The sequence below is a fragment of the Entelurus aequoreus genome, linkage group LG15 (assembly GCF_033978785.1).
Source record: "Entelurus aequoreus isolate RoL-2023_Sb linkage group LG15, RoL_Eaeq_v1.1, whole genome shotgun sequence".
Taxonomy (NCBI): Eukaryota; Metazoa; Chordata; class Actinopteri; order Syngnathiformes; family Syngnathidae; genus Entelurus; species Entelurus aequoreus.
Window position 1 is genome coordinate 46,380,386 of NC_084745.1, and position 22,917 is coordinate 46,403,302.

The 22,917-nt window shown below is 39.4% G+C and overlaps 1 protein-coding gene across 2 annotated transcripts in view; it reads right to left on the bottom strand.

The window, feature by feature from the left end:
- rnf32 (ring finger protein 32) overlaps nt 1–22,917 on the bottom strand; it is a 282,695-nt gene that overhangs the window by 159,974 nt on the left and 99,804 nt on the right. The window lies entirely within an intron of this gene.

Genomic DNA, 22,917 nt, shown 5'->3' on the forward strand with positions numbered 1-22,917 from the left:
GTTACCGTATATCTCACATTGTTTTGGAAAAAGGTTGTCATAAACGGTAAAGGGTATTCTAGTCAAATATGCAGAGATGAGATGTGTCAGTATCAAAATATTACTTGAAATCTATTTTTGGCAGCAGCAAAGTGGTCGTTTGGGTAAATATTAACTCTAAAAAGGGTATTTCAACAAGTAAACAGTACAGTAGGGACTTGATTTTGATATATGTACTGCTCATAAGGGTATTCTAGTAAAATATGCGTGTGTGTAAATATCAATATCAATATATTGAATCACTTTTTGTCAGGCAATATTATATTTAATGAAAATTTTAACATAAATGAATACATCCAAACACTTTATAAATATTTATTATTTGCAGGAAGAAATAAGAGTTGCAATTGTGTGTATCTTCCAAACAAGAAAGAGGTTTTATCACATCAACATCGGACTAACAACAGTCCTTTAAATCTCATTAATACCACAGAAAAGGCAAACTGTAATTTTCCGGACACGATAAAGGCTTGAATAATGTCAAAAACGTAGCGTTACAATAACCACAAAGATAAAGTGTTTGTCTTACACTTAGTAATCCGCTGTGGACAGACCAAGCCAAGCAATACAGTTTTAGCGAGCGGTGCACGCTCCCGCGAAGGAAATCACATTTTGGCAGGCATTCACATTTTGGCACAACACCGGCAAATATAAACAAAACAAAACAACGGCAGAAAGCGATAATCGATAAAAAAACAAGCAAACCGGAGTTTTGACCTAGAGAAGGCAGGTTCGGTAAAAAAAAATAAAAAAAAAATCTGCGTCCCCAGGACGCGTGGACTTCTGGAAATGTGCGTCCTTTCTGATTTCAATGCATAAAAAGACACATAAAGTGCGTTAACGCCAACATTGACAAATATTAACACTAAATTAGTTATCTTACTCTTAATTTTATTCATATTTAATAAATATATTTAACCTATTTACAGTTTCCAACCTCATCAAATGATATGAAAGCATGTGTTAATCACAAAGATAATATTTTATTTAACGCATAAACCTTAGACTTAGGTCAGGCTGGTTAGAAAAACAAGTAGTACTAATCATATATACTGCATAAGAAGGAACGTGTAAATAAAGGACGAAAAATAAATTCACATACTATTAAATTGTGCTGAGATAAATAAACTAAATTAATAATGAATATGTGTCTTAACTCAACTGTCAATAAAGTTCAAATGCAATGAAAATAAAGCTTCACCACTTTAGTCATATTTTTTGCGCATAAGAATATTTAAAGGCCTACTGAAATGAATTGTTTTTATTTAAACGGAGATAGCAGATCCATTCTATGTGTCATACTTGATCATTTCGCGATGTTGCCATATTTTTGCTGAAAGAATTTAGTAGAGAACATCGACGATAAAGTTCGCAACTTTTGGTCGCTGATGAAAAAAGCCTTGCCTGTACCGGAAGTAGCGTGACGTCACAGGTTGAAAGGCTCCTCACATTTCCCCATTGTTTACACCAGCAGCGAGAGCGATTCGGACCGAGAAAGCGACGATTACCCCATTAATTTGAGCGAGGATGAAAGATTCGTGGATGAGGAACGTGAGAGTGAAGGACTAGAGTGCAGTGCAGGACGTATCTTTTTTCGCTCTGACCGTAACTTAGGTACAAGGGCTCATTGGATTCCACATTTTCTCATTTTTCTATTGTGGATCACGGATTTGTATTTTAAACCACCTCGGATACTATATCCTCTTGAAAATGAGAGTCGAGAACGCGGAATGGACATTCAGTGACTTTTATCTCCACGACAATACATCGGCGAAACACTTTAGCTACGGAGCTAACGTGATAGCATTGGGCTTAACTGCAGATAGAAACAAAATAAATAAACCCCTGACTGGAAGGATAGACAGAAAATCAACAATACTATTAAACCATGGACCTGTAACTACACGGTTAATGCTTTCCAGCTTGGCGAAGCTTAACAATGCAGTTGCTAACGACGCCATTCAAGCTAACTTAGCTACGGGACCTTGTCAGAGCTATGGTAAAAACATTAGCTATCCACCTACGCCAGCCAGCCCTCATCTGCTCATCAACACCCGTGCTCACCTGCGTTCCAGCGATCAACGGAGCGACGAAGGACTTCACCCAATCATCGATGGGGTCGGCGGCTAGCATCGGATAGCGTGTCTGCTATCCAAGTCAAAGTCCTCCTGGTTGTGTTGCTGCAGCCAGCCGCTAATACACCGATCCCACCTACAACTTTCTTCTTTACAGTCTTCATTGTTCATTAAACAAATTGCAAAAGATTCACCAACACAGATGTCCAGAATACTGTGGAATTTTGAGATGAAAACAGAGCTTTTTGTATTGGGTACAATGGTGTCCGATTACTTCCGTTTCAACGATTGACGTCACGCGCATACGTCATCATACATAGACGTTTTCAACCGGACGTTTCGCGGGAAATTTAAAATTGCACTTTATAAGTTAACCCGGCCATATTGGCATGTGTTGCAATGTTAAGATTTCATCATTGATATATAAACTATCAGACTGCATGGTCGGTAGTAGTGGCTTTCAGTAGGCCTTTAAGAATATGAAGATATTGTCATTATTGCTACTAGTGGTGAAAAAGTGTATTACAACTAAGTACCACTGCAGCTCTTTTGGACCACTGGTGAGAAATCGATATTTTTTTGGGCTCGCGGCCTTATGGTTAAGAAACACACGATTAATTTATCTGTCATTAATTTATGTGGTTGTTGAATTTTGATGACCGATAAGTTGTGTGACCACGAGCCGAGCATTCAGGCTAGTTGCAGAGGATACATATCGGAATTATGACCAAAAACGAAAGAGGCCAGGGTCGGATTTAAAAAAAAATGTACTGTTCACACTAGAGGTGGGAATTTTTGGGCACCTCATGATTTGATTACGATTTGGGAGCTACTATTCGATTAAAAATCGATTATTGATGCATCTTTAATATATACACTACCGTTCAAAAGTTTGGGGTCACATTGAAATGACCTTATTTTTGAAGGAAAAGCACTGTACTTTTCAATGAAGATAACTTTAAACTAGTCTTAACTTTAAAGAAATACACTCTATACATTGCTAATGTGGTAAATGACTATTCTAGCTGCAAATGTCTGTTTTTTGGTGCAATATCTACATAGGTGTATAGAGGCCCATTTCCAGCAACTATCACTCCAGTGTTCTAATGGTACAATGTGTTTGCTCATTGGCTCAGAAGGCTAATTGATGATTAGAAAACCCTTGTGCAATCATGTTCACACATCTGAAAACAGTTTAGCTCGTTACAGAAGCTACAAAACTGACCTTCCTTTGAGCAGATTGAGTTTCTGGAGCATCACATTTGTGGGTCTACTCAGTGGCCTAGTGGTTAGAGTGTCCGCCCTGAGATCGGTAGGTTGTGAGTTCAAACCCCGGCCGAGTCATACCAAAGACTATAAAAATGGGACCCATTACCTCCCTGCTTGGCACTCAGCATCAATGGTTGGAATTGGGGGTTAAATAATCAAAAATGATTCCCGGGCGCGGCACCGCTGCTGCCCACTGCTCCCCTCACCTCCCAGGGGGTGAACAAGGGGATGGGTCAAATGCAGAGGACAAATTTCACCACACCTGGTGTGTGTGTGACAATCATTGGTACTTTAACTTTAACTTTAATTAAATGCTCAAAATGGCCAGAAAAAGAGAACTTTCATCTGAAACTCGACAGTCTATTCTTGTTCTTAGAAATGAAGGCTATTCCACAAAATTGTTTGGGTGACCCCAAACTTTTGAACGGTAGTGTATATATATATATATAAAATAGTTACTTTACATGCAGTTGGCTTTTGGCTTTTTTTAGTCCAATTCGGCCCCCAAGTCAAAAAGTTTGGACACCCCTGGTGTACACAGTGCACTCAAACACTGACAGAAGTATTCCGTCTCTGTATCACACATTATTACCACACGATAAGATCCTCTACAAATGTGACCTCTACAACAATCACTACTTCACAGTTATGACAGAGAGTATTTGAATATGTAGTGCAAGTATATACAGTATCTGCTGCAACATAGAGCGTGTGCGTCTAATGAAGACGTGCCGTGTCACACTTGTTGCATCATCCATTCATGTTGCATGTAATCCTAGTGAGAGGATGCAGATTAACGCCATGGCGATGTGTTCCGCTGCTGATGAGAGCTCCTTTCTGGATGGCGGGCTTCTCTAAATGGAGGGGGAATGGAGGAGTTGGGGGCGGTGCAGAATTCATACTGATCTTAATATTCTCACCGTTTGAGAGGAACACATTGCAAACGGAAAAGAAGGGAAAAAGAGAAAGTAATTCTGGGGTCTTTTGTATCAAATCCTCTGGAGAGCTACTCATCCCATGATTTCATTAGCACTAATCCTCTCTCAGTGCCACCGGCCTTGTTGGACGTCTATACGGGGGGAAAAAAAAAAACACCCCTGGGTGTCACTGACAGCGACAAACGCTTCACGTGTGTGTGTTGAGGAATGTTGCGTGTCTGGGATCATCCCCAGACTCTGTTTTGATTTCCCACTTGATGGAGAAGGTGAGAGTAATCCCCTGAGGATTCCCCCTCTCGAGGTCTTTAGCTGCCATAAGCCAGCATTCAGTAGGCCAAAGCCAACATGGCCTCCATACAAGCTGCTGGTATTAGTGCACCATCGCCGAGGGGGCGAGGCTTAATCTGCCCCGGTGGCTAACCTGTCGCTGAAAAGGGGCCCGCGGGGGGAACCGGCACAGACGCTGCAGGACCGCCAGAGGACATTGTTCCTGGAGGGATTTGTCCACTGGGGACAGAATTCTTAATTAGTCAATTACCTTGTGCACAATGACGAGAATCCCTCCTAAGCTGCCAGACTCATTTTGATCGAGAAAGAAGCGACAAAGAAGCTCTTCTTCTGCTTTTATTACCGCGCTATTTATAAATAATACATAGCTGATCCGACCAGACACTCGTCTTTTGAGTCATCTTTTATTAGCTTTTTCCTTTTGGGAATGCTGAAAAAGTCCCTCTCGGTTAAAAGACAATTCATATAGTGTTTCAATAGTTTCAACAAAATCAACCCGCGCTGGTTTGTCGTCTAGGAACTAGAGCTGTCAAAGTTAACGCCTGCAATTAATCACAAAAAATGATACCATCGTTATGTATTATCATTAGGGCTGTGTAATGATTAAAATATTTATTCATGACTTAACTACAGACAAATGTAAATAATCGTGAGTAAATATTTTAATCGTTCGACAACCCTAGTGTTTGTACTACATAAATAATGTGATTTTTATAATAACTATCGCAGATAGATACAACTTTTCAATATTTAATATTTTTCGTACTAAAAGGCGCACTTAAAATCCTTTCATTTTCTCAAAACTCGACAGTGCGCCTTATAACCCGGTGCGCCTAATGGTCGGAATAATTCTGGTTGTGCTTACCGACCGCAAAACTATTTTATTTTGTACATGGTGTAATGATAGTAGATGGCAGTCGCACATAAGAGATGCGTGTAGACTGCAATATGAGGCTAGTAAACGACACCAAAACTTTAAATGTTCCATTGAGAATATAGAACATTACACACGGCGCTCAAAAATCCGTCAAAATGTTTAAGTACGACTTTGGCCGCACCGCTTGATGGATTGTGGGAGCATTACGGCGACTGGAGTCAGACGAACTGTGCTTCAACATATGAGTATTATTATGGTGTGTGTATAAGAACCGCATAATGGCACCCATTAGCAGAATTATTATCCGGTGTTTTGTCTTGCAATATTATGCAAAAAGAACTATTCTTACCTTCTGCGCCTGCTGATCTGTATTTGAGATCTGTATAAGTCCTGAAAATGTGCGCGCGTCCGCCATTGTAATCCGTGGCGACCCCTTTGTCGATAACCTTCTTCTTTTTCTCTATCTTCTTGTTATGGCGCATTCATCCTTTGCTGTTTCTAATATAAAGTATAGCATAAAGTTGTAACTTATATCTGTCAGTAGACTCACTATGGAAGCGCTAAAACATACCGGTGTAGTGAGTTTACATTATTCACCCAAGGAACTTTGGTTATTAGAGAGTTCCGGTCGGAGGGTTTTTCACGGGACACATTTCCGGCGTTGTTGTTGCACTAGTGAGCCACGGATGAGGAGATGCTGATCCGTTATTGATTTAGGTAAAGTCTGAATGTCATTAAAACAGTTAGCTCCATCTTTTGACCTTTTCTTGCACTCCCGTCCTTGCATGCTACACCGCTACAACAAAGATGACGGGGAGAAGACGCTGTCGAAGGTGAGCCACGTAAATAAGACCGCCCACAAAACGGTGCATCCTGAAGCGACTGTCAGAAAGCGGCTTGAAGATGATCTGTAAAACATCATCTATGCAACATTTTGACCAAAGAACCACTATTACATGTTATGTAGACCACAAAGAAGTATTTTACATTTAGAAAAAAAATCATATGACCCCTGTAATGCGCCTCATAATATGGTGCTGCTTTTATATGCAAATAGACCTGAATAGACCCGCTCATCGGCAGTGCGCCTTATAATCCGGTGCGCCCTATGGTCCGAAAAATATGCTAAGTGTAACATAGATAGATCTTATTCAAGTTCTTAATACCATCAACACGGGACTGGACAATTTGTTTGATTTATCTTCTAGAGATGTCAAATTTAACGAGCGATTAATCACAAAAAATAATCACATTAATCATGTATCAACGCAAATTAACCACCCAATTTATTCTGACCCCACCTGCTCTTTTACCTTGACCTGGGTTGGCATACGGTACATGATCAGGTCAATGCATACCAGTACGGCGACTCCGACTGGTGCGCTCAGTGGCAAATATTGCTTCAATAAACACCCGAAGAGTCCTTGAATAATACTGTTACCAAGTTTTAAGCAAATAAATGGTGTGCATTCGAGTAAAACAATTTTTTTAAAATACATTTTAACAGTTAAATAACATTTGTGTAAAAAAGTGGGGTCTAATTAGTAATTTACTGGGATTAATCATAATTAATCACATCTCAAAAGTGCGATTAATCTAGTTAAGACATAAACATTTGACAGAACAAGTTTGTGCATTAAACATGCTTTTTAAAACAATTTAACACAAAATGGGCATACTAATTACTTCTGACAGAGGCCGATGATAAATGACGGCCCTCTAAAACAACTTCAAAACCCTCCATCAATTTGTTGTATGCATATATAATATATATACTGTATATGTAATGTAGTAACAGACACGTTCATATTTACCGTATTTTGGTCATTTTATTTATTACCAAAACTTATTTTCTCAGCACATTTATTTCCGTTCCCACAGCAACGCACTTCCGACTTCCGGCAACAAATGTGTGCTCCTACTTCCAGAAACAAACATGTGTGTGTTCTAATCATGGCAGACTTGGTAATAAACAAAACATGGCTATTTTTGGACAAAAGAGGATTCACAACCTTATCTTTTTGAATCTGAACATACAGAGGATGAACTGCTGCTTCTAGAAGTGAGCAGACAGAAGCCGAGAGAGGGAGGTTGGCGTAACTTGACTGCAAATATGAAACTTGGAGCCAAGCTATACCGACATAAATGGCGTGCTTACCCAAAATCAACAGGAAAAAAACATTCCCAGCCAGCCGGACCGAACAGAAAAATGTTTATCGAGTGAGTCATTATAATATTGATTACGATACATGCAGCACATCATGCGTGTTATACAACTACACACTTTATCTTGCTAGCTGTGTACAAACAAAACCAGACATACTTATTACTTCTGACTGTAAATGACAGCAGGGTGCCTTCTCAGTCGCGATCCACAATATTGATCGGTCGCAGGATTAAGGTTTTTGCCACCCAATTTGGCAATTGCTGTGGAAAGTTTGCTGGTTGTAGTTTGTCATAGACCCTCTAATAAACCCACTCTCACACATGCTTACCACTTCTGACACAGGCTCACTCTAAAAACAAACCTACTAAAAAATGCTTGCGTGTCACAGTCGTACAATTTCCTGTATTTGTGTACAAATATTTGGATCTTCTTAAAGTTATTTAAGGATGTTTTTCGCTGCTGATTCCAATCAGCCATGAGAGAGATCATATAATACCAATACTTATCACATGTAGTACCTGTACACTTTTTATGAATTTATGGAGAGTGCTGTTAAAAAATAACAATTATCTACACAAAGTTTACACTACTTCCTTATTATTACACACAATTGCTTAATCAAAACAAAGTCAACAGTACAGAATAAATAAACAAAAGAAAAAACAACTACTGTTTTAAACTAGGGATGTTACGATCAGGGATTTATGCTGCCGATTCTGATACCGTTCATCCATGAGTGAGATCAGCCAATAACAATACCGATACAGGTCACACACTGCAAAAACTGAAATCTAAGTAAGATTAAATATCTCAAATAAGGGTGATATTTGCTTATTTTCTGTCTGATAAGATAATTCTTCTCACTAAGCAGATTTTATGTTAGAGTGTTTTACTTGTTTTAAGGGTTTTGGTCCTAAATGATCTCAGTAAGATATTACAGCTTGTAGCTGAGATTTGATGACCTATATTGAGTAAAACATGCTTGAAACTAGAATATCAACTGATGCAAAGCTGTGTCATCAACACTCACAAGTATAAAACTACTTTTTTAAAGTAACAATTTCTTACTTCAAGCATGAAGTAAGATCACTGCCATCGGCCAAAGATCATAGCACTTACTATGCGCCCAGTCAGCCATGTCATGTGACGCAATGCTGGATTATTACTGGCTCCTTCAGAGTTAATAAGATGACCTCGTCCCTTTCTGTCTTCTTGTCAAGGTCTCTCCACTTGGCTGCTTGCATGCTGTTGCCATGGCGACGGCACCAAGGCTTTCTGTACCTGACTGTGGCAACATGTGCTGCTCGACACAACAGGTAAGGCATGTTAGCAGTACTTCTATCAATAAATCAATAATGCCGGCACGAGAATTATGTCAAACATTTTAGTTTGCCTCTCATGTCGTTGTTGCACTCTGGTCAAGTGAAGGGACGGAAAACAGTTCACCCATCCATCCATTTTTTAGGACAAACTGGGCAGACCTGGCAGTGGGAAATAAGCGCTGAAGCAGGCGGAAGAGAAGTCCAGCAGGGCCCATAGACTACGTTTACAATGCAGGCCAAAGTGGCCCAAAAATTAGATATTTTTAAAATCTGATTTTTTCCAGCTGACTGTTCACACTGCAAGTAAAATGTGATTATCATACTCCAGTGTAAACGCGCACAGGCCCCAATGTGGCCCCAATGTGGCCTCGACGTCACTTGCATGTGCACTTTGATGAACTAAAAACAAAACTTGACCAGGATGAAGACCAGACTACTATAAAATAAAATAAAAGTCTCCACATCTGAAGAATTTGTGCTTTTTTTTTACGTGAAAGTAAATGAAAGTAATATAATGCATGAATGGAGTGTAATATATTTGGGAGGGTTCTAATCTTTTAATGGCTGTTTAGTAGAGGAGACACGGACATCAGCGTGGATCCACAGGAGCTTTATTTTTCAACTCACATGTAAACAAATGCGCCACAGCGTCAACTCCGGTCCTTCAACGATCGCTATTTCTTTGGAGTCACAATATATACCGTGTTTTGAGGACCATAGGGCGCACCTGATTATAAGGCGCACTGATAATTAGCGGGTCTATTCAGGTCTTTTTCATACAAAAGGTGCACCGGATTATAGGGCGCATTAAAGGGGTCATATTATTATGATTTTTTTCTAAATGTAAAAGACTTCCTTGTGGTCTACATAACATGTAATGGTGGTTCTTTGGTCAAAATGTTGCATAGATGATGTTTTACAGATACCTTGAAGCTGCTTTCTGACAGTCTCTTCAGGATACGCCGTTTTGTGGGCGGTCTTATTTACGTGGCTCACCTTCGACAGCATCTTCTCCCCGTCATCTTTGTTGTAGCGGTGTAGCGTGCAAGGACGGGAGTGGAAGAAGTGTCAAAAGATGGACCTAACTGTTTTAATGACATTCAGACTTTACTTCAATCAATAACAGAGCAGCATCTCCTCATCCGGAAACAACAACAACGCCGCAAATGTGTCCCGTGAAAACCGTCCGACCAAAACTCTCTAATAACTAAAGTTCCTTGGGTGAATAATGTAAACTCACTACACCGGTATGTTTTATTGCTTTCACGGCGAGTTTACTGACAGATATAAGTAAGAACTTTACACTACTTTATATTAGAAATGGCAACAGCGGAGGATGAATGTCCCATAACAAGAAGATAGAGAAAAAGAAGAAGCTTATCGACTACGGAGTCGCCATGCGCAAATTTTCAGGATTTATGCAGATCCCAAATAGAGATCAGCAGGTACCAGAAGGTAAGAAAAGTTGCTTTTGCATAATATTGCGAAACAAATAATATGTCTTACCTTATACACACACCATAATAATATTCGTACGTTGAAGCACAGTACAATCCATCAAGCGGTGCGGCTTCATAGTTTACCAAAGTCATACTAAAACATTTTGTTAGATTTTTTAACGCCGTGTGTAATATTCTGTATTTTCAACGGAACACATAACATTTTGGTGTTGTTTACTTGAGTCATATTGCAGTCTACATGTATCTCTTGTGTGTGACTGCCATCTACTGGTCACACTTATCATTTCACCATGTACCAAATAAATTAGCTTTGAGGTCAGTAAGCACAACCAAAAGTATTCCGTACATTAGGCGCACCGGATTATAAGGCGCACTGTCGAGTTTTCAGAAAATGTAAGGATTTTAAGTGCGCCTTATAGTCCGAAAACTATGGTACTCATATATTACATATAGCCTATTATTTTTGCACTATTGACAAGTGATACACTGAAAATGTGGTTGTCTAAAATAGACTTTGCTCACCGAAACCGGATGTTGTGATGAAATATCCACTTCCACTGGTGAATGCGTCTTTCTTCGCGCTCACAAGTGACATAGCTTGCCTAAAGCCTACGAAAAAGTCACATTCTGGTCGCATTGCGTTTAGACTGAAGTCACATTTGAAAAGATCAGATTCCGATCTAATTCGGGACCACCTCCTGATGTGGCTTCAAGAGGTAGTCACCTGAAATGGTTTTCACTTCACAGGTTTGCTTGAAGCTCATTGAGAGAATGCAGAGAGTGTGCAAAGCAGTAATCAGAGCAAAGGGTGGCAATTTTGAAGAAACTAGAATATAAAACATGTTTTCAGTTATTTCGCCTTTTTTTGTTAAGTACATAACTCTACGTGTTCATTCATGATTTTGATGCCTTCAGTGACAATCTACAATGTAAATACCGTATTTTTCTGAGTATAAGTCGCTCCGGAGTATAAATCGCACCGGCCGAAAATGCATAATAAAGAAGGGAAAAAAACACATATAAGTCGCACTGGAGTATAAGTCGCATTTTTTGGGGAAATTTATTTGATAAAACCCAACACCAAGAATAGACATTTGAAAGGCAATTTAAAATAAATAAAGAATAGTGAACAACAGGCTGAATAAGTGTACGTTATATGAGGCATAAATAACCAACTGAGAACGTGCCTGGTATGTAAACGTAACATATTATGGTAAGAGTCATTCAAATAACTATAACATATAGAACATGCTATACGTTTACCAAACAATCTGTCACTCCTAATCGCTAAATCCCATGAAATCTTATACGTCTAGTCTCTTACGTGAATGAGATAAATAATATTTGATATTTTACGGAAATGTATGAATAATTTCACACATAAGTCGCTCCTGAGTATAAGTCGCACCCCCGGCCAAAATAGGAAAAAAACTGAGACTTAGAGTCCGAAAAATACGGTAGTCATGAAAATAAAGAAAACGCATCGAATGAGGGGAAGGTGTGTCCAAACTTTTGGCCTGTACTGTATATATACACATTTATACACTGCAAAAAGTCAACATTTACACACTGCAGAAAGTCAGTGTTCAAAAACAAGAATAAAAACTACAAAAATTAGAGGTATTTTATTTGAACTAAGCAAAATTATCTGCCAATAGAACAAGAAAATTTGGCTTGTCAAGACTTTCCAAAAGAAGTAAAATTAGCCAACCTCAATGAACCCAAAAATACCTTAAAGGCCTACTGAAACCCACTACTACCAACCACGTAGTCTGATAGTTTATATATCAATGATGAAATCTTAACATTGCAACACATGCCAATACGGCCGGGTTAACTTATAAAGTGCAATTTTAAAATTCCCGCCACACTTCCGGTTGAAAAACTCCTTTGGATATGATTTATGCGCGTGACGTCACAAAAGCAACGGAAGTGGTTGGACCCCATCGGACCCGATAGAAAAGCCTCTTGTTTTCTTCGACAAAATTCCACATTATTCTGGACATCTGTGTTGGTGAATCTTTTGCAATTTTTTTAATGAACAATGGAGACTGCAAAGAAAAGCGTTGTAGGTGGGATCGATCGGTGTCTTAGCGGCTAAGTACAATACTGTAATATCTGTGATATTTGCATTAGTGTACTGTCTTTAAGGGTTTGGGGAACGCGCATGCGCGAGTGAGTTGGCGGAGAACTTGTGTGTGTGAGCGTGAGTTTTGGCTAACAGCAGCTCGTGTATGTGTGTGCGTTACTTTTTGAACTACAACCAGTTACCGCTTTTTAATAAAGCGATTGAGCAGCGCTTCCTCGTCTGTGTGACTCCTTCTCCACTGCAGGGCATTACAATACTTACAGCAACACAACAAGGACTACTTACTACGCCTAGCCGATGCTTGCCGCCAAACCCACGGATGAAGTCCTTCGTCGTGCCGTTGATCGCTGGAATGCAGGTGAGCACGGCTGTTGATGGGTTTCTATCTTCATTTGAGAACGATGCTACGCGCTAGCTCAGTAGCTAAGTGTGTCACCGATGTATTGTCTTGGAGATAAGTCACTTTAAATGTCCATTTCGCGTGCTCGACTCTCATTTTCAAGAGGATATAGTATCCGAGGTGGTTTAAAATACAAATCCGTGATTCACAATAGAAAAAGGAGAGAGTACATAGTTCTGTGAGGTCTGGTTGCTAAGTTAGCTTCAATGGCGTCGTTAGCACAGCATTGTTAACCTTCGCCAGCCTGGAAAGCATTAACCGTGTATTTACATGTCCACGGTTTAATAGTATTGTTGATTTTCTATCTATCCTTCCAGTCAGGGGTTTATTTTTTTTGTTTCTATATGCAGTTAAAGCACGATGCTATCACGTTAGCTCGTAGCTAAAGCATTTCGCCGATGTATTGTCGTGGAGATAAAAGGCACTGTGAATGTCCATTTCGCGTTCTCGACTCTCATTTTCAAGAGGATATAGTATCCGAGGTGGTTTAAAATACAAATCCGTGATCCACAATATAAAAAGGAGAGTGTGGAATCCAATGAGCCAGCTTTTACCTAAGTTACGGTCAGAGCGAAAAAAGATACGTCCATCACTGCCTCTCAAGTCGTTCACTGTAACGTTCCTCATCTACGAATCTTTCATCCTCGCTCAAATTAATGGGGTAATCATCACTTTCTCGGTCCGAATCTCTCTCGCTTCATTGTAAACAATGGGGAATTGTGAGGAATCCTAGCTCCTGTGACGTCACGCTACTTCCGGTACAGGCAAGGCTTTTTTTTATCAGCGAGCAAAAGTTGCGAAGTTTATCGTCGATTTTCTCTACTAAATCCTTTCAGCAAAAATATGGCAATGTCGCGAAATGATCAAGTATGACACATAGAATGGATCTGCTATTCCCGTTTAAATAAAAAAAAATCATTTCAGTAGGCCTTTAAAATAAGTATATTCTCACTAATAACAAGTGCACTACTATATGAGTATGTGTTTTCTATTGTTTCGTTGAAAATAAAACAGCAAAGTCCATTTGGCTGTCATTTGTTTTAATATGAGACACAATTGTGTCAAAGTCATGATTTTTTTTTTCATGCTTGAAATAAGAAATGATTACTTTAAAAAAGTAGTTTTAAACTTGTGAGTGTTGATGACAGCTTTGCAATAGTTGATATTATAGTTTCAAGCATGTTTTACTCAATATAGGTCATAAAATCTCAGCAACAAGCTGTAATATCTTACGGAGATCATTTAGGACCAAAATGTTACGATCGGGGCGCATGATGATGCAGGGTGCAAAGGACGAATCCGGACAGGACTTCCAGGTAACGACCTGATTTAATAGTAAAATAACACAAAACAGGTACAAAACAGAAAACAAACCGACTGGATAAGATGCCGAGTGCACCGGAAGCTAAGGCTACAACTTAGCACAGACTATGACACTTAACAGGGGCTAGGAGACAAGCAAAAACTTACGTAGCAGTCGCGTGACGCAAATAAAGAAGCCAGACCGACTCACTGGCAAAGGCAGGCTTAAATAATGTAAGTGATGACAAACAGGTGCGCGTCCGGAATACAAGCGGCAGGTGAAAATAATAAGTAGCCATGGTAACAAACTCAGGTGCAAAAACAAGACTAAATGAGTCCAAAACTAACAGAAAACACAAGTGCCTCGAAAACATAAACAGAATATGATCCGGGCAGCGGATCATAACACAAAACCCTTAAAGGCCTACTGAAATGACATTTTTTTATTTAAACGGGGATAGCAGATCCAATCTATGTGTCATACTTGATCATTTCGCGATATTGCCATATTTTTGCTGAAAGGATTTAGTAGAGAACATCGACGATAAAGTTCGCAACTTTTGGTCGCTGATAAAAAAAAGCCTTGCCTGTACCGGAAGTAGCGTGACGTCACAGGTTGAAAGGCTCCTCACATTTCCCCATTGTTTACAATGCAGCCAGAGCGATTCGGACCGAGAAAGCGATGATTACCCCATTAATTTGAGCGAGGATGAAAGATTCGTGGATGAGGAACGTGAAAGTGAAGGACTAGCGTGCAGTGCAGAACGTATCTTTTTTCGCTCTGACCGTAACTTAGGTACAAGGGTTCATTGGATTCCACACTTTCTCCTTTTTCTATTGTAGATCACGGATTTGTATTTTAAACCACCTCGGATACTATATCCTCTTGAAAATGAGTCGAGAACGCGAAATGGACATTCACAGTGACTTTTATCCCCACGACAATACATCGGCGAAGCTCTTTAGCTACGGAGCTAACGTGATAGCACATCGGGCTTAAATGCAGATAGAAACAAAAGAAATAAAACCCTGACTGGAAGGATAGACAGAAAATCAACAATACTATTAAACCATGGACATGTAAATACACGGTTAATACTTTCCAGGCTGGCGAAGCTTAACAATGCTGTTGCTAACGACGCCATTGAAGCTAACTTAGCAACGGGACCTCCACAGAGCTATGCTAAAAACATTAGCTATCCACCTACGCCAGCCCTCATCTGCTCATCAACACCCGTGCTCACCTGCGTTCCAGCGATCGACGATCATAGATGCGGTCGGCGGCCTGGAGACGGAGGAAGTCAAGGTGAGGTCGCCGGCTAGCGCGTCTGCTATCCATCTCAAAGTGCTCCTGGTTGTGTTGCTGTAGTCCGCCGCTAATACACCGATCCCACCTACAACTTTCTTCTTTGCAGTCTCCATTGTTCATTAAACAAATTGTAAAAGATTCACCAACACAGATGTCCAGAATACTGTGGAATTTTGAGATGAAAACAGAGCTTTTTGTATTGGATTCAATGGTGTACCAATACTTCCGCTTCAACGATTGACGTCACGCGCATACGTCATCATACATAGACGTTTTCAAACGGAAGTTTAGCGGGAAATTTAAAATTGCACTTTATAAGTTAACCCGGCCGTATTGGCATGTGTTGCAATGTTAAGATTTCATCATTGATATATAAACTATCAGACTGCGTGGTCGGTAGTAGTGGGTTTCAGTAGGCTTTTAAAACAAGTAAAACACTAACATAAAATCTGCTTAGTGAGAAGAATTATCTTATCAGACAGAAAATAAGCAAATATCACCCTTATTTGAGATATTTAATCTTACTTAGATTTTAGTTTTTGCAGTGTAACGTATATTGTTTCGATTGTGAAACCGTACCAACTAGCAACAGGGAGGCATCAAACCCATATTTTTGCTCGCAACCTGCAGCTTAACAATTAGCCGAGAGCTGGGCTGTAAGATGGGGAAGTCGTATCGCGAGGTACCAAGGTAGTAGTAGTATGAGATGGCCCAAACAGGCAGGCCAATACTTCAAAGTACAACGTACTAAAGTATTTAGAGTGTCATCGTGCTCATGATCAGGAAGGTGACGTTTGTGTTTGAAGCGTTCTAAGATCTCCAGGTAGGTCCTAAGAGGCCTGGCATTGTGGCTAAAAGAGATGAGAGATCCCGGGTATTAGCCAGCGTCTGAATTCACAGGATGCGCATACTTCGCTCAACATGTCACGTCTTAACAGCGTTTGGCTTCGCCTATGAGCCAAAATTCTTCCCTGAAGCCCCTTGTGCTTGTTTCGCAAGCTCAGATGAGGCCTTAAGCCTCCAGCAGAAGATGAATGCTGAGTGCTAAATTAATTTCAGGCATTTTCTTTTGTGCGCTGACAAAAGCGAGCAGGTTGCTCGCCGGCTTCCACGGCCGATGACAGATCAGTGTTTGCCCAGGTGTCAGGCCTCCCGCTGCAGACAGCGAGGGTTTGTCCACGGCTAACTTCACTCTGCTGCAAAGTGCCTTAATTGTACACAGCGCCTTCATTCACAGCGCCCGCCAAAGAATGCCTTCAAAAATAATCGCTGGGGACAAAATAGCGGCGCCTCTTGTGGAAATGTTGAAACATGTCCTCGTATTCAAGCGACTGTGGGCTGTATTTAAAAAGGAAGAGACGCTTTCATTGGAAGAAGGAAACTTTCTACTGAAGGACACTCAGCAGTCAATTCATTAGGCACACCTGCGCGATTTAATGACATCCGGCTGATCAAACACGGTCTGTTGTTAGGGAACAGCTATCAGGACAAATGCTATTATCTTTGGAAAGGAAGTGCTTGTATTGGAGGTCGTAAGTTGCAGGTGGACTTTGAAATACACAAGCTGCATCACTAAATAATTGTGTGTGCTTTGACTATGCGTGCGTGTGTGAGTGTTTGTGTGTGTGTGTGATCGTGAGGACGTAGGGCAATCCAAAAGTAGCAGTGGTATCACTCAGGCAGCTTGTTATGTCTGCACTGAGAGCACTTGGCTGAGTGATGGCTGCACAGCTGGCAGTCTGCATGCACAAATTCCCTCCCGACGCCATCGGGCTCATCCTTTACCTTCAGCCACGCCCGCCCCGACGGAGCGAACGCAGGTGAACGCGAGCTGATTGGCTGATTGGCCAATCAGTGTCTCGTTTGTTTTGTTTTTTTACACTAATGGGAGCACTTCCACAGAGCTCTATGACGATCTTTACTTGTTTTTTCACAACTCCAAGGTCGACGTCATTGAACTGAATAAAGTCATTTGTGGAAAAGGCACAAAGGCCTACATGAAGGCCAAAAAAATACATTATTGGGGATGAACAAATACTAGAGATGTCCGATAATGGCTTTTTTGCCGATATCCGATATTCCGATATTGTCCAACTCTTAATTACCGATTCCGATATCAACCGATACAATATATACAGTCGTGGAATTAACACATTATTATGCCTAATTTTGTTGTGACGCCCCGCTGGATGCATTAAACAATGTAACAAGGTTTTCCAAAATAAATCAACTCAAGTTATTGAGTTTGAGTAGAGTTGAGTTTGAGTTTATTTTGAACATGCAAGCTTACAACATGATACATCACAATTTCCAGTTTCTCTTTTCAACTTGTTCGAAAAGGAGTAGGAAGAAGCAGAGCTTATTTAATCCTACCCCTTTTCTTTACATAACAGTTGCAAAACTTTTTGTTCACTTCCTGTTCACAATTTTTTCACAATAAACTCCATAAGTAATCACAATAAAAATAAATAAATAAATAATAGTAAGAATTTAATAATAATAATTGGTGAAGTAAGTCATATTTCATATGATGAGATAAGTAAGAATACTTTAAGAATGAATGAATGGATGGATGAAATAAATTGAGAATGTTTGTCATGGTTCTTCTTCTTTGTACTTTGTAAACACTTTAAGTTTGAAGAGTTTCTTGAAGTGGATCATATTAGTACATTGTTTGATTGCTTTGCTTAATCCATTCCATAATTTAATTCCACATACTGAAATACTGAAGGTCTTAAGTGTTGTACGTGCGTACAAATGTTTTAAATTACGTTTTTCTCTAAGATTATATATCTCCTCTATTTTTGAGAAGAATTGTTGTATATTCTTGGGTAGCGGGTTATAGTTTGCTTTGTGCATAATTTTAGCTGTTTGCAAATTCACTATGTCGTGGAATTTCAGTATTTTTGATTCAATAAATAAAGGGTTTGTATGATCTCTATATCCTACATTATGTGTTATTCTAACTGATCTTTTTTGTAACACCGTTAATGAATGAAGTGCACTTTTGTAATTATTTCCCCATATTTCTACACAGTAGCTCAGATATGGTAACACTAGTGAGCAGTAGACAATATGAAGGGATTTTTGGTCTAGAACATGTTTTGCTTTATTCATTATTGACGTATTTCTTGCAACTTTATGTTGTATATTTTTTACGTGAGATTTCCAGTTCAATTTATCATCAATCATTATACCTAGAAATTTGGTTTCATTTACTCTTTCAATTTCTATTCCGTCTATTTGTATTTGTGTTTGACTTTCTCTTCTACTGTTACCAAATAGCATTATTTTAGTTTTACTAAGATTCAACGATAGTCTGTTTTTGTCAAACCATCTTTTTAATTTGTTAATTTCTTCTGTTATTATTTGTATTATCTCCTGTGTGTTCTCTCCTGAACAAAACGCTGTTGTATCATCCGCAAATAATACTAACTTTAAATCTTTTGTAACTTTACAAATGTCATTTATATAGAGATTGAATAATTTAAGTCATAATATTGATCCCTGAGGTACACCACAGGATATATTTAGCGTTGTAGACATGTGTTCGCCTAGCTTCACGTATTGTTTCCTGTTCGTTAGATAACTTCTTATCCAGTTTAAGACTAACCCTCTGATGCCATATCGTTCTAGTTTTTTGATTAAAATATTGTGATTAATTGTGTCAAATGCTTTAGTTAGATCCATAAAAACTGCTGCCGCACATTTTTTACTATCTATTGCATTGGTAATTTCTTCTGTAATTTCAATTAAAGCCATTGAAGTTGAAACATTAGCTCTGTATCCATATTGGTTCTCTTCGAGTATTCTATTTTTATTTATGAAACTTTCTAATCTGTTATTGAACAGTTTTTCAATGATTTTAGAAATTTGTGGAAGTAGAGAAACAGGTCTATAATTTGTAAATTGATGTTTGTCTCTGTTATGGAAAAAAATGCCAACATGGCACTGCCATATTTATTATTGAAGTCACAAAGTGCATTATTTTTTTTAACATGCCTCAAAACAGCAGCTTTGGAATTTGGGACATGCTCTCCCTGAGAGAGACTATGAGGAGGTTGAGGTGGGCGGGGTTGAGGTGGGGGGGTGCGGGGGGGGGTGTATATTGTAGCGTCCCGGAAGAGTTAGTGCTGCAAGGGGTTCTGGGTATTTGTTCTGTTGTGTTTATGTTGTGTTACGGTGCTGATGTTCTCCCGAAATCTGTTTGTCATTCTTGTTTGGTGTGGGTTCACAGTGTGGCGCATATTTGTAACAGTGTTAAAGTTGTTTATACGGTCACCCTCAGTGTAACCTGTATGGCTGTTGACCAAGTATGCCTTGCATTCACTTGTGTGTGTGAAAAGCCGTAGATATTATGTGGCTGGGCCGGCACGCAAAGGAAGTGCCTTTAAGGTTTATTGGCGCTCTGTACTTCTCTCTACGTCCGTGTACCACTCCGTACAGCGGCGTTTTAAAAAGTCATACATTTTACTTTTTGAAACCGATACCGATCATTTCTGATATTACATTTTAAAGGCCTACTGAAACCCACTACTACCGACCACGCAGTCTGATAGTTTATACATCAATGATGAAATCTTAACTATGTAACACATGCCAATACGGCCGGGTTAACTTATAAAGTGCAATTTTAAATTTCCCGCTAAACTTCCGGTTGAAAAGGCTTTGGATGATGACGTATGCGCGTGACGTAGCCAGTGAAACAGAAGTATTGGTACCCCATTGAAAACAATACAAAATAGCTCTGTTTTCATCTCATAATTCCACAGTATTCTGGACATCTGCGTTGGTGAATCTTTTGCAATTTGTTTAATGAACAATGGAGACTGCAAAGAAGAAAGTTGTAGGTGGGATCGGTGTATTAGCGGCTGGCTGTAGCAACACAACAAGGAGGACTTACTTGGATAGCAGACGCGCTAGCCGACGCTAGCCGCATCTGTGATCGGGTGAAGTCCTTCGTCGCGCCGTCGATCGCTGGAACGCAGGTGAGCACGGGTGTTGATGAGCAGATGAGGGCTGGCTGGCGTAGGTGGAGCGCTAATGTTTTTATCATAGCTCTGTGAGGTCCGGTTGCTAAGTTGCTAAGTTAGCTTCAGCGTCGTTAGCAACAGCATTGTTAAGCTTTGCCAGGCTGAGAATTATTAACAGAGTAGTTACATGTCCATGGTTTAATAGTATGGTTGATCTTCTGTCTATCCTTCCAGTCCGGGATTTATTTATTTTGTTTCTATCTGCATTTGAGCCAGATGCTATCACGTTAGCTCAGTAGCTAAAGAGCTTCGCCGATGTATTGTCGTGGAGATAAAAGTCACTGTGAATGTCCATTTCGCGTTCTCGACTCTCATTTTCAAGAGGATATAGTATCCGAGGTGGTTTAAAATACAAATCCGTGATCCACAATAGAAAAAGGAGAGAGTGTGGAATCCAATGAGCCAGCTTGTACCTAAGTTACGGTCAGAGCGAAAAAAGATATGTCTTACACTGCATTCTAGTCCGTCACTCTAACGTTCCTCATCCACAAATCTTTCATCCTCGCTCAAATTAATGGGGTAATCGTCGTTTTCTCGGTCCGAATCGCTCTAGCTGCGTTGAAAACAATACGAAAATATGAGGAGGCGAACAACTGACTATGTCACGCTACTTCCGGTAGGGGCAAGGCTTTTTTTTTATCAGAGACCAAAAGTTGCGAACTTTATCGTCGATGTTCTATACTAAATCCTTTCAGCAAAAATATGGCAATATCGCCAAATGATCAAGTATGACACATAGAATGGATCTGCTATCCCCGTTTGAATAAAAAAATGTCATTTCAGTAGGCCTTTAAAGCATTTATCGGACGATAATATCGGCAGCCCGATATTATCGGACATCTCTAATATATACAGTGGTATCGTGATAAGATGTTCCAATCAACATTATTGGCCTCAGATCTGATACGATTTTGAGTCCAGATCCGATACTTTGACGGTAGATAATATAACTAAAAAATGTTTATAGTAAGTAACTAAAATAAACACAATAAAACATTTTTATTAAGCTTATCTTATCAAATTAAATTTTTGTTGTAAATCAGAAGCTAACTGGTGGTATTGAATGTTACTATTTTTATACTATTGTGAATCTTACAACAGCTCACAATTCGATTACATTTCGATTCTTTGGGCAATGATTCGATTCAACACGATTTTCGCAATATATCATTTGGTATAAAAAATTTAATAACACCATTTTAAAACAGGTAGCAGGTTACAAAAGCTCATCTTGGCTGCTGACGTATGACGAGTGAGCGATGGCCTAAAAAAACATATTTTTAAAATGTGTTTTTTTTTTTAATTACTAAATATTTTCTGGAAAATTGTGAATTGATTTAAAATCGGAATAAATAAGAATCGCGATTCAGTACCCCTAAATGCTACATTATTTTTTGGCTAGTAGACAATACCTAAATAACTACGACTGGCTCCTGTTCAAATCATTTGGGTTTTGCCCTCATAGCCTTTCTGTATCCAGAGATTTATTTGTGAAAAATAACAAAAACAACCAAAAAATGGTTTGTAATAATACGGACAAAAAAAAGGAAAATAGCAATCTGATCACATTATAATTATTTATATACTGATACGGTTCTACGTATTGATAGTATCAACCATTTCTGGATTTATCGCCCCTATTTTAAATTAAAGTTTTAGTGGTTAGCTTCTTGTGTTGTCCTGCTGTGTGTGTGTACATGTGTGTAGCATGCTTAGCCATTGCTTTTCCTGTAGTCCTCCAGTGATCCTCCACTTGGAAGAAACTAGGAACAAAATCCAGAAACATAATTGTGTCCCCTTGAGCGTGCATTCCTTTTAAAAAAATATTTCACGTGAGTACAATCTTTAGCCACGCACACACTGGGGCACAGCTGATCAGTTGAAAATGGCAAATATCGGGCAAGCAAACTACCGTATTTTCTGGACTATAAGGCACACTTAAAATCTTTTTTTTTCCTCAAAATTCGACAGTGCGCCTTATAACCCGGTGCGCCTAATGTAACAAATAAGTTTGGTTGAGCTTACCTACCTCAAAGCAATTTTATTTGGTACCTGGTAAAATAAATGTGACCAGTAGATGGCAGTCAAACATAAGAGATAAGTGTAGGCTGCACCGTTTGATTTGCTTCAACATACGAGTATTATTATGGTGTGTGTATAAGGTAAGACATATTATCTGGCGTTTTGTTTCGTAATATTATGCAAAAGCAACATTTATTACCTTCTGGTACCTGCTGATCTGTATTTGGGATCTGCATAAATACTAAAAAATTGCGCCTTTGTAGTCCGTGCTGACGCCGTACTCGATAAGCTTCTACTTTCTCTCTATCTTCTTGTTATGGGACATTC